Here is a 12582-nt window from a genome sequence, read left to right as displayed (position 1 = left end):
TATAATATATAATTTTTGTTTTACATTTACATTATAAAATAAATTTTTTTCTTTTCTAATGTATCGATAAAATCGGTATAATAAACCATGCAACAAAAAAAAATGACGAACATAACACAAATAATATTAACGAATAAAAATACATCACACTTATGAGCCACATAATAGCATAAATAGCTACAAAATTAGAGCATGATTTCTGAAAAGATACATATGAGTATCACTTATAAAATATCAAAATTCTCAATAATCTTTTTAAAAATATATGAGAAATGTGAAAAATTCTAATCATTATATTTATAATCAAGATACAGGAGACATTCAGCTTAATCTCGGCCTTGATAAGAAATTGCAACGGGTAATGTTACAGAGTAACGAGAAACTTGTCAGACTGAGCCAAGTAACCGAACAAGAGATAGCTGTTGAGGACAATGCTCCTTCTCAAGGATATCCACTTCTCTCAATCTGGAGAAATAATCGAGAATATTAATATATATATATATGCATTTCTTGTCATTAAAATATGATTTTCAAAAAAAAATTGATAATAATAGATATATCAGAATCTCTGTGAAGATTTGAACTAAATTTAAATTCAAAGATATCATATCATAATTCAAACGTAATCTTAAAATATATGATTGTATCATATATTTTAAGATTATGTTTATAAGACATAATTTATATATTGTTTATGTTAAGTAGTGTTGGCGTATCATTTGGGAGAAACTCATTAATTACTGAGAGTTTTGAATATATTTTCAATAATTCTATAATTTCAGATAAGTTAAACAAATAATTCTAAACATTAAAAGGAGCCGCCTGTATTACTGATAAAACTAGACTTTTTGACATTTTTTAATTCTAAATTCGATAATAACGACATCTTTTATTCATATCTTATACTTATTATATATTGTTGTCTCATTCAAATGCATTTATCTGTTCCTATCTAATATATTGCATCTCTGCAAAATCAAATACCTATTGCTAAAATGATTGCTTTGTTTATCATTTCATATCCGAGTCTTCGCTCAACGTTCGTATACATGTCATTTATAGATCGATATAATTTCTTTTTATCTTTTAATCTTAGTTTCATAAACTCAGTATTATTTGATTGTGCATAATATGTTTAGCGTTGCACTATCGTTTAGTCCATACGAGTTATAAAATTTTTGTATTAAAAAAACGTCAGGTGACAGCTCGAGTTGAAAAATATGTAAGTTTTTAACGTCTTTCGATTTTAATATAAAGCTAGTCTATTGCAGCCTCATCAAATTTTGTATTCTATTTACTTTAATCCTGTAAAAGAATTTTTTTATTCCGTCAATAAATTCGGAAATTTATATCGATTTCTGCAAAGTCCCGACAATTTGGCCACTCCAACATCCTCTTAAAGCCAAAAAAAAAGCCGAAGTGCAAATTGAGAGCTGCAAGCAGCGCCTCTCTTTCTCCTGTGAAAGTTGTAGTCACAGTTTTTGCATGATTGTAAAAAATATATATAGTTCTGGATAAATTTAACAGTAAGATACAGTTCCAGGGATAAACATTGTTAGTCTCAATTTTAAATAATTTTTCTTCAAACAGTTAAATTGATGAAAACGATCAATGTAAAATGTTAGCCAATTTTTGATAACTGCTACTAGTTCTGCGATAGTTCCGAATGTATTTAAACGTTTTCCAAAGAGTCTGATAATATGAATAATTTGTTAATTTTTTAAATAATTTTAATTTAATCATATATGAGAGAGAATTTTTGTTAGATTGACTATTTTTCAGTCTAACGCGGAAGGAATGTTATAGTCAATACTAACATAAGTTTGATCAAATAATTAGAAATCAACATTAAATAGACTTTACTTGACTTTACTTAACTTTACTTGAACTACAGGACAACTACAATGATCTGATAATTGTCTAAAAGATTTGAAAATCAATCTTTCGCTATTGGAAGAATTTTTTTTGCGAAAAAAAATGCATTCAATGTGAAAATAAGTTGTATATCAAGAACGTTTGGGAAATTAGAAGGTAACGAAAAAAAAATGCGATGACCTAATTCGATCGTGTTGCGACCAATTCCTCGTGTTGCAACATTCAGGATTTGTCAAATACAATCAATTAGCATCAACATTTGGGTAAAGCAACTATCGAAAAGCTCGATCAGCTGAACAAAGCGCAATTCACAGTCAGAAAATCAAGTGCTGTATAGTATTCGCTAACGAAAAACAGACAAAGTTGCGCTCTCTACTGTCATCCAACGCATCACACAAATTATATACGCACGCATTACAAATATGTGAAGTTACGTGTGTAAATTACCTTCATCTATCATTGTGTAAATCGCGATCGTTAAGCGGATCAAATTAAAGACAATTAGTCATATTAGAAATAGTATTATACTTATACAGACGATTTACGTGTCATTAATACATCACTATTTCACTCACGCACGCCACACATACACATTTTTTGTATAACAATTACATTTTAATTAGACGTCAAAGTCGAATTGTAAAACGTTCCACGCTGTTTCTTCATGCAAACTATTAATCTGTGAATTATCATTTTGTAAATGCAGATTATACAAAGCTTTTATATATGAAGTAAATGTCACAACACTTAGAACATATATTATTGAAAGCAGAATTGCCTATGTCATCCATACCAAACATGAAGCCAACATTTGTGCAAGAAAGAAAGCTAAAGAGTTTCAAATGTTCGCAATGCGCATGCATCAGTATGTTGTCTGTATGAACAGTTGTTTTAATGTTTTTTACACATTATTGTTTCGAAGGTTTTAGGATATATATCTTGGTCAAAATGATAATAAAACTGATTTAAGCTACTTAATAAATTAGTGTTAAAATGAACTGTAATATAAGAATGCAATGTGATGTTAAAGTAAAATTGAGACGATTACGATGATAACTGTACTTCTCAAAATAAAAATATATTTTTAAAAACATTTTTAGTAAGGAACACGGGAAAATAATAAAAAATTCGGAAATTGCAGAAAAGAGGAGCAATCACCGATATACTTAATCTTGATATAATATATGTTGTCAAGATCTTGATCCTGAGCAACCTCCAACAAGTTCGTTATTTATTAAAAAGTTATTAACAAAAAAAATTTGAAAAAAATAATGTTTTATTTCTGCTATATACAGGTGTTTCAGAAATAAAGAGCATATTCCACTTATTAAGAGCATATTCCACTCATTGTAAGGATGAAAAACAGGATCACAAAAACATGGGTTCGAGATGCTTCCTTTCCAAGTTATTATACAAACTTTTTTATTTTATTTTATACTTATATTTATATTTTATTTTATACTTTTATCTATATTTTATTTTATACTTGTATCTACTGTATTTTGTATCTTCATTTGTATTTTCATTACAGAAACTGCTGAAGTGAAAATGATTTCTTTTCACATCAATACATGGGCTGAAAAGTCCCGCGATTTTTCAATAGGTGGCGCCATTAGAAAATGAACATGATTCATTTCGAGAGGTTCATCTGTCACTAGTTTATGTATGAAGTTTCATGACATTTCATTCATTCGATTACAAGCTACAGTCGTTTAAGTGGCGCTACTTTCGCCTTCGTAAAAAAAATGAAAAAACAGGAATATCGCATCTTAATCAAACATTGTTTTTTGATGAGAAAAAACTTCTGAACAATCATTGAAATGGTTGCAGAAATGTTATTCCATCTATTCCTTCGAGAACAACAGTTTATCGGTGATTTAGTGAATTTAAAATGGGTCGTACAAGCACCAAAGACGCATCTCGTTCTGGAAGGCCAAAAGAGGCTACGAATGCGGAAATCGTAAAGCAAGTGCAGCGAATCGTTTTGAGTGATCGTAAAGTGAAGTTGCGCGAGTTAGTTGAGGCCGTAGGCATCTCAAAAGAATGGGCGGGATACATTTTACACGATGTTTTGGAGATGAAAAAGCTATCGGCACGATGGGTGCCGCGTTTGCTGACCGTCGACCAAAACAGCAGCGCGTTGATGATTCAACGATCGGTTTGGCGTTGTTGCAACGTAATCGAGGGGACTTTTTTCGACGCTTTGTGACGATGGATGAAACGTAGGTTCATTACCATACGCCTGAGTCCAATAGGCAGTCTGCAGAGTGGCTGAAAAGCCACGAAAGTCGACCAAAGCGGCCAAAAGACCAACGTTCGGCCGGGAAGGTTATGGCCTCAAAAAAAGATTTTTTGGGATGTGCATGGCATAATCTTCATCGATTACCTGCAGAAGGGAAGAACAGTTACGGGAGAGTATTATGCAGCATTGCTCATCCACCGTATTCTCCAGACTTGGCCCCCAGCGACTATTATCTGTTTCCAAACCTCAAGCGGTGGCTCCAAGGAAAGAGATTCACATCGAATGAGGAAGTCATCGCAGAAACCGAAGCGTATTTCGAAGGCTTGGACGTTTCGTACTACAGAAAAGGCATCGAAATGTTAGAAAATCGCTATACCTTCGCCCTCAAAGGCAACTATGTTGAGGAATAAATATAACTTTGCCCAAAAAACGTTTGTTTTCATTAAAAATCCCGGGACTTTTCAGCCCATGTACATCGATGTCGCATGGATTGTCGAAGACGTTCAAAAATTCTCGAAGTATTTCATATCTTTAGGATTCATTGCTTGGCCTGCATTGCTTGGTTCTCCCTATTTGAATCTTTTGAATTTTTATTTATGGGAACATCTTAAGATATTAAGTGTATGATACTCCTATTGTTGTGAAAGTACTCTAAAATCATATTATCGCTGTGTATGAAAAAATACGAAATACTCCAAAAATTTTGGAACATCTTTGACAATCCATGCGGAGGGAAATCATTTCCAGCAATTTCTGTAAAATATAGATATAAATATAAAATAAAAAATAGGTATAAGTATAAAATAAAATATAGACATAAATATAAAATAAAATATAAGTATAAAATAAAAAAATGTTTATAACTTGGAAATGAAGCGTTTCCGAATCCATTTATATGACTTTTCATCCTTACAATGAGTGGAATATGCTCTTAAAGTTTGGCCAATTATTTTTAAAACACCCTGTACAATATTAAAAACTATTTTATATCTTTCCTTACATAATGACTTTCCACACGAAGCAACTCCCACTCCAACAAGCAAACACTTCGTTAAACACCAATCTTTCAGAAGAATTGTTATATTTTATTGATATGATACTCATCCAAATTACTTAGTCAGTATGATTATATATAATTATATGTAGCCGTAGTCCAATAAATAAGAACAATATAGTCATATTTCATATAAAAATGAATTCTCCAATGAATAAAAAATAATAAATTTGCTTGCTTTAGATAATTATAATATAATTAATATAATTAATATAATTAATAAAATTTACATAGTTATTATTAGTACAACTTTGCTTTCGCCATTTTTTTCCGAAATTCGAGGCTTTATTGTAAAAAACTGGTTATACATTTATGATTCAAAGTATCCATCGCTGGCCACTACTTTCTCCCATCTTTCGGATAGCGTATGAATCCCGAAAAAACTGGTCATTTTTTGAGGCTATCCACGAATCGATCCAATTTTTTACTTCTTCATAAGACCGGAAGTGCTGGTCAGCCGTGTGCCATTGATCGAAACAAGTGATAGTCAGAGGGAGCAACGTCTGGAGAATACGGCGGGTGGGGTAGGACATCCCATTTCAACGTTGCCAAGTATGTCTTGACCACTTTCGCAACATGGGGTCGAGCATTGTCATGCTGCAAAATCCCTTTATCATGTCTCTCGTTGTATTGCGGCCGGTTGTCTTTCAATGCTCGGCTCAAACGCATCAATTGCGTTCGATACCGATCGTCTGTGATTATTTCAGTCGGTTTTGACAGTTCATAATACACTACGCCGAGCTGGTCCCACCAAATATAGAGCATGACCTTGGACATCAAAATCACCGTTCTTGAAGCGTTGAATCCACTCACGACACGTTGTTTCACTAATAGCGGCCTCACCAAGTATTTGAGAGCATTCGATGAGCCTCAACCGCAGATTTCTTCATATTGAAGCAAAAAATTAAAACCTCCCGCAAATGACTAGAATTTGGCTCGTAAACTGACATTTTCAATCGAGAATAACTTTATGATGCAGACACAAATCGACTAATGTTTCTATGAGGTTATGTTGACAGAAGCCCAAGTTTATTGTATGACGTCTATGATCTATTTATTTCGACCACCACTTACCGCTAAAGCCATCTATAGGAAAACGGCGGAAGCAAAGTTGTACACCTAATAGAACATTAAGAAATTCTTTTTAATCGATTCTTTTCCAATCTTTTGGAGAGCAATTTTCTCTGTTCAGCTGTCCTCATCCTCATCCAGTCTTCCGACATACGTATACATTGAATTCCATGACTATTAATATATTATTTTTATTAATATATATTATTTTATTGATGTAACAACTTTGCGTTTATTATACCTGAAGAGGGCCTAATCTAGAGAACGAAACAAGTTATAATCGATTAGAATATATTAATGTTTATTATATATTTTAGTTTTTCAACAAAAAATTTAGATACTTTAGACTCTTACATGCTTTATATTATATTTATTATTTATTAGTACATTAACTTAAGTGTAATAAGAAAATCGAATTATCACAGATGTGTAAGCTTAAATCCGCTATTTTTTAGTCAGAAAAACACATTTTTTTTTCCTAGAAAGCAAAAACAAATTTATTCAAAGTACTTGCCCTCGCTAACTATACATTTTTCCCATTTTTCGGGCAATTTGTGTATACCACGCCAAAAAAATTTCTCATCTTTCGAGGCAAACCACTCATCAAGCCATTTTCGGACGTCTTCGTAAGAATCGAAGTGCCGCTCAGCAAGCGCGTGGCCCATCGACGAAAACAGGTCATAGTCAGAAGGTGCCATGTCTGGTGAGTAAGCGGGATGGGGTAGCACTTCCCAGTTAAGTGTCTCCAAGTAGTTTTGAACCATTGTTGACGTGTGCGATGGTGCGTTGTCGTGGAGGGAAATCAACTTATCATGTCTTTTCCGATAATGCGGCCTTTTTTTACGCAGAGCACGGTGCAATTTGATCAGTTATTGGTGATAGCGATGAGCATTAACAGTTTCACCAGGTTTTAACAGCTCGTAATAGATGACACCCTCCTGATTCCACCAAACGCACAGCATCGTCTTCCGTCCGAAGCGATTTGGTCTTGAGAAAGATGTTGATGATTGGGCGGGATTAATCTAAGATTTCTTACGTTTAGAATTCTGAAAATAGATTCACTTTTCATCGCCTGTCACAATCCGATGCAGGAACGACTTTCTTTTTTGTCTGGCAAGCAGAATTTGGCATGTGTCTTGGCATCGCTCCATCTGCCTATCGTTCAGTTCATGTGGCACCCATTTTCTGATCTTTTGAATCTTCCCCATGTAGCCGCATGGAAATGGCTACTTGAGAAACACCCAATTGCTCGGCAAGCATTTTTCGGACGATCGTCCTCATTCAAAAGAGCCTGCAATTAACAGTCCTCAACCTTCCTGGGCCGATTTTCATTCTTCTTGACACTCAGGTCAAAATTGTCGTCATTGAATCGGCGAAACCAATCTCTGCACGTTGTTTCCGATAAAGCATTGTCGCCACCACAGGCAAGGGTAGGCCTCCACAAGCATTCGATGCGATTCGGCAATCGATTTCTTCAAATTGAAACAGAAAAGCAAAGCTTCCCGCATATGTTTTTTTTTTAGCAAAAAACTAAACATGATTACGAAAGGAAAAATGTATGTTGTTGTATGAAATTGCTGATGATGTGCACTGGTTAATGTCGACAGATGTCAAACACATAAAAAAAAGTGTGTTGTGTGCCCATGGTAGCTTTGTACGCTCACTAATGCCACCTATGAGCAAACAGCGGATTTAAGCTTATACATGCATTTTTTATTACGCTAAATTCATTTTTTATTTTGGCATAAATATATGGTTACAAACATATAGACAAAGTGTAAGAATCATAGCATGAATATTTGTCATAGTATCGTAGCGCCTTATGCCATTTTATGCCAGAACCTTGCGTTACTTTACATATAGTCTAAGACATAAATAGAAACGCACAAAGAAAAACAGCATAAGCTCTTTACTTTACACTTTGTTCTTTTCTATGTGTTACTTATGTCTTATGGATATCGACATATAGAATGGACCGCCAATGGCGATAATGGGAGTAGAAAGACGAGCAGAATGAGAGGCAGATAAATGGATGAACATTTTTTCTCTATTTATTAAAGCCCCTGTTTACTAAAACCTCTGTTTACTAAAGCTTCTGTTTACTAAAGTCTCTGTTTATTAAAGTCTTTGTTTACTAAAATGGTTTACTGATTGTTTGCTGTTGATTCAGCAAACCAAACAATAAGGCTTTAGTCGCTTAGTTTAGATACTTATGGATGACATAAGACGACATAAGACGTTACGACAATGTTTGTGCGATGGCTCGAACGCGGGCAACCGGGCCGTATTGAGCATATGTGCATTACAGTAACTGGGGCTTTATAGCTTTCTCTCTCGCACAGATGTTGGCTTCAGGTTCAATTCTGTTTCCAGTAGTATATGTTTAAATCACAACGTGATAGCTTTGGAGCGCTATATTATAGTAAAAATCTCAATTTCAAAATTTTTTGTCGTTTTCAGCATAAACTCCACGTTTTTCTGAGGGACACAAAAATTTTCGGCGACATCATCGTTGTCTTCATGTACCGCTCTTCCATATTGATAAGTACTATTTCACAGTATTGTTCAAGAAAGCGATTTATGCTTGATTTATTAAACTTAATTCCAATATCTTTAGATCGTGTGGAAATCGAATTGTTGACTGTGAAAATAATAAGTAACCACGTATTCGCAATTCTTCAAAGAAATAATGGACAGCATCGGCTTCTGTTTTGTCCACAATAATTGACAATTAGATCCTTCATAATTGCTAATTGTTCATATTATAGAAAATAACCCCGTTTGTAAGTGCTTATCGTGATAGCGATTTACAATATGAATTCATAATACGAATGATAGAGCGATAACTTTTCGTAAACAGTTCGTCGTAAACTGTTGCCATTTATAAAGTAGTAGGAACAATGAACTATTATATAATATTTATCTATATTTTTTGGAATTATCATTCGTATTGTGAAATCTGAAACGCTATCGCGATAAATACTTACAAACAAGAATATTTCCTATAAACAATTACCGATTGGAGAATCAATTGTTATGAAGAAACAAAATCTAAAATCACAATTTGTCGAAAAACACCAGATGCAATTTACTGCTTTATAGGGATTATTTTTTGGGGTGCCCTAAAATAACCACGCAAAAATTAATCAAAATTCGTGAAATACATATGAGTCTCTCCTTGTAAGTTCGAGACCAAAATGGAATATATTATTATGCCATCCATTACTGAGCAATTACCATAAATGAAATTGGTTAAATAACTGATACCTATTGCAAAGACGATTAACAGATCCTGAGTTCGAACCGACATTGCTTATAGAAGTAGGCATGTTTTGGCGTGTTCTGTAGAGTCAATTCTTCAGCAGATAGGGAAACCAGCAGAAAATGCTATTAGCCGTTTTCCTATAGATGGCTTTAGCGGTAAGTGGTGGTCGAAATAAATAGATCACAGACGTCATACAATAAACTTGGGCATCTGTCAACATAACCCCATAGAAATATTAGTCGATTTGTGTCTGCATCATAAAGTTATTCTCGATTGAAAATGTCAGTTTACGAGCCAAATTCTCGTCATTTGCGGGAGTTTTAATTTTTTGCTTCAATATGAAGAAATCTGCGGCTGAGGCTCATCGAATGCTCTCAAATACTTATGTGGTGAGGCCGCTATTAGTGAAAGAACGTGTCGTGAGTGGTTTCAACGTTTCAAGAACGGTGATTTTGACGTCCAAGGTCATGCTCTGTATTTGATGGGACCAGCTCGGCGTAGTGTATTATGAACTGTTAAAACCGACTGAAACAATCACAGGCGATCAGTATCGAACGCAATTGATGCGTTTGAGCCGAGCATTGAAAGACAAACGGCCGCAATACAACGAGAGACACGATAAAGTGATTTTCCAACATGACAATGCTCGACCCCACGTTGCGAAAGTGGTCAAGACATACTTGGAAACGTTGCAATAGGAAGTCCTACCCCATCCGCCGTATTCTCCAGACGTTGCTCCCTCTGACTATCACTTGTTTCGATCAATGGCACACGGCCTGGCTGACCAGCACTTCCGGTCTTATGAAGAAGTAAAAAATTGGATCGATTCGTGGATAGCCTCAAAAAATGACCAGTTTTTTCGACGCGGGATTCGTACGCTACCCGAAAGATGGGAGAAAGTAGTGGCCAGCAATGGACAATACTTTGAATCATAAATGTATAACAAGTTTTTTACAATAAAGCCTCGAATTTCGGAAAAAAACGGCGGAAGCAAAGTTGTACACTCTTTTTATAATTAGTTTTCTTCATTATTGAAAAAAAATCGCGATTTTGGAAGTATCACTTCCGAATGTTTATCATATATACAGAGTGTTCGCTAAGTTTTGATAAAGCGCTCGTGTGTAGATAGAACGGACTAAATTGAGTCGAAAAATCGTGTATCATTTTGCAATTTTCGTAATTTGCACTTTGTCAAAATTTACCAGACACTCTGTATATAATAGTTTAACCGTCTATTAAGTCATGCTAAAATTATAGATTTCTTAAGCACTTATAAGAAAAATACATTTAAATATTTACGTATTAATAGTAAAATTTTTAAAGGATGTAATTTCGAACCCATTAGCAATTGATCTGAAATTTTACACGTAAGTTATTTTTGATATAAGAAATAAAAACTTTATAGTCTCAAATATCAGGAAATGAAAAAAAAAATTTTATATGATTATTATCGACTAAAATTCGAACTGATTAAGAAAATATGACTTTCCACGTGAAATGACTCCCATGCCTTTTCCTGCTGCTTAGGAGTATACGATTTCCACGCGAAGCGACTTCCATTCTATCTCCCCCTTGCTTAGGGGCGCACGATTTTCCACGGGAAGCACATAAGGTCTAGCTGAATGAAAAGTTGAAAATAATACTTTTTTTTTTCATTTCCCGAAATTGAGAATATATGTTGAGAATATATGTTGAGAATATTTTTTATTTCTTATATTAAGTAGAATTTATGTGCAACATTTCAAATTAATCACGAGCCGAAGTCAATTAAAACTATATCCATTTTCAACGCGTTTTTCTCGCAAATGCATGAGAAGCGTAATCTATAATTTTAACATGAATTAATGAAAGGGCTAAACTATTATATATAAGATACAGCCAAATCAAAAGGAGTCATTTGTGACTGAGTGAACACTTTTGTTGTCTTCTCTTTGAGTCTCTTCCGATTTATATGAATTTTGTAAGTAGAAAAATGCGTTTAAATATTTCATATCACTAATATTAGGTGTACAACTTTGCTTCCGCTGTTTTTTTTCGAAATTCGAGGCTTTATTGTAAAAAACTTGTTATACATTTATGATTCAAAGTATTGTTCATCGCTGGCCACTACTTTCTCCCATCTTTCGGGTAGCGTACGAATCTCTCGTCGAAAAAAACTGGTCATCTTTTGAGGCTATCCACGAATCGATCCAATTTTTTACTTCTTCATAAGACCGGAAGTGCTGGTCAGCCAGGCCGTGTGCCATTGATCGAAACAAGTGATAGTCAGAGGGAGCAACGTCTGGAGAATACGGCGGGTGGGGTAGGACTTCCCATTTCAACGTTTCCAAGTATGTCTTGACCACTTTCGCAACGTGGGGTCGAGCATTGTCATGTTGGAAAATCACTTTATCGTGTCTCTCGTTGTATTGCGGCCGTTTGTCTTTCAATGCTCGGCTCAAACGCATCAATTGCGTTCGATACCGATCGCCTGTGATTGTTTCAGTCGGTTTTAACAGTTTATAATACACTATGCCGAGCTGATCCCACCAAATACAGAGCATGATCTTGGACGTCAAAATCACCGTTCTTGAAGCATTGAAACCACTCACGACACGTTCTTTCACTAATAGCGGCCTCACCATAAGTATTTGAGAGCATTCGATGAGCCTCAGCCGCAGATTTCTTCATATTGAAGCAAAAAATTAAAACCTCCCGCAAATGACGAGAATTTGGCTCGTAAACTGACATTTTCAATCGAGAATAACTTTATGATGCAGACACAAATCGACTAATGTTTCTATAGGGTTATGTTGACAGATGCCCAAGTTTATTGTATGACGTCTATGATCTATTTATTTCGACCACCACTTACCGCTAAAGCCATCTATAGGAAAACGGCGGAAGCAAAGTTGTATACCTAATATATAAAACGAATATTCCTAAGGCTTCCACAGGTGCTTTCTATATAAAGATTAGATGTTTCGCGGATTTTCTCCATGTTCTCCATTTCTTCTCCAAGCAGCCTGATACCTGATATAGATCAGGTTGCTCCTCGCCCTTAAGTGGACTTATATATATATATATATATATATA

General features: G+C 34.6%; 1 protein-coding gene across 2 annotated transcripts in view; it reads right to left on the bottom strand.

The window, feature by feature from the left end:
* Nucleotides 1-12582, bottom strand: part of LOC108685777 (ecdysone receptor) — a 286435-nt gene that overhangs the window by 169713 nt on the left and 104140 nt on the right. The window lies entirely within an intron of this gene.

Source organism: Atta colombica, unplaced genomic scaffold (genome assembly GCF_001594045.1).
Source record: "Atta colombica isolate Treedump-2 unplaced genomic scaffold, Acol1.0 scaffold157, whole genome shotgun sequence".
Lineage (NCBI taxonomy): Eukaryota > Metazoa > Arthropoda > Insecta > Hymenoptera > Formicidae > Atta > Atta colombica.
Note: the sequence above shows the minus strand (reverse complement) of the source record. Positions and strands in the feature narration are given on the sequence as shown.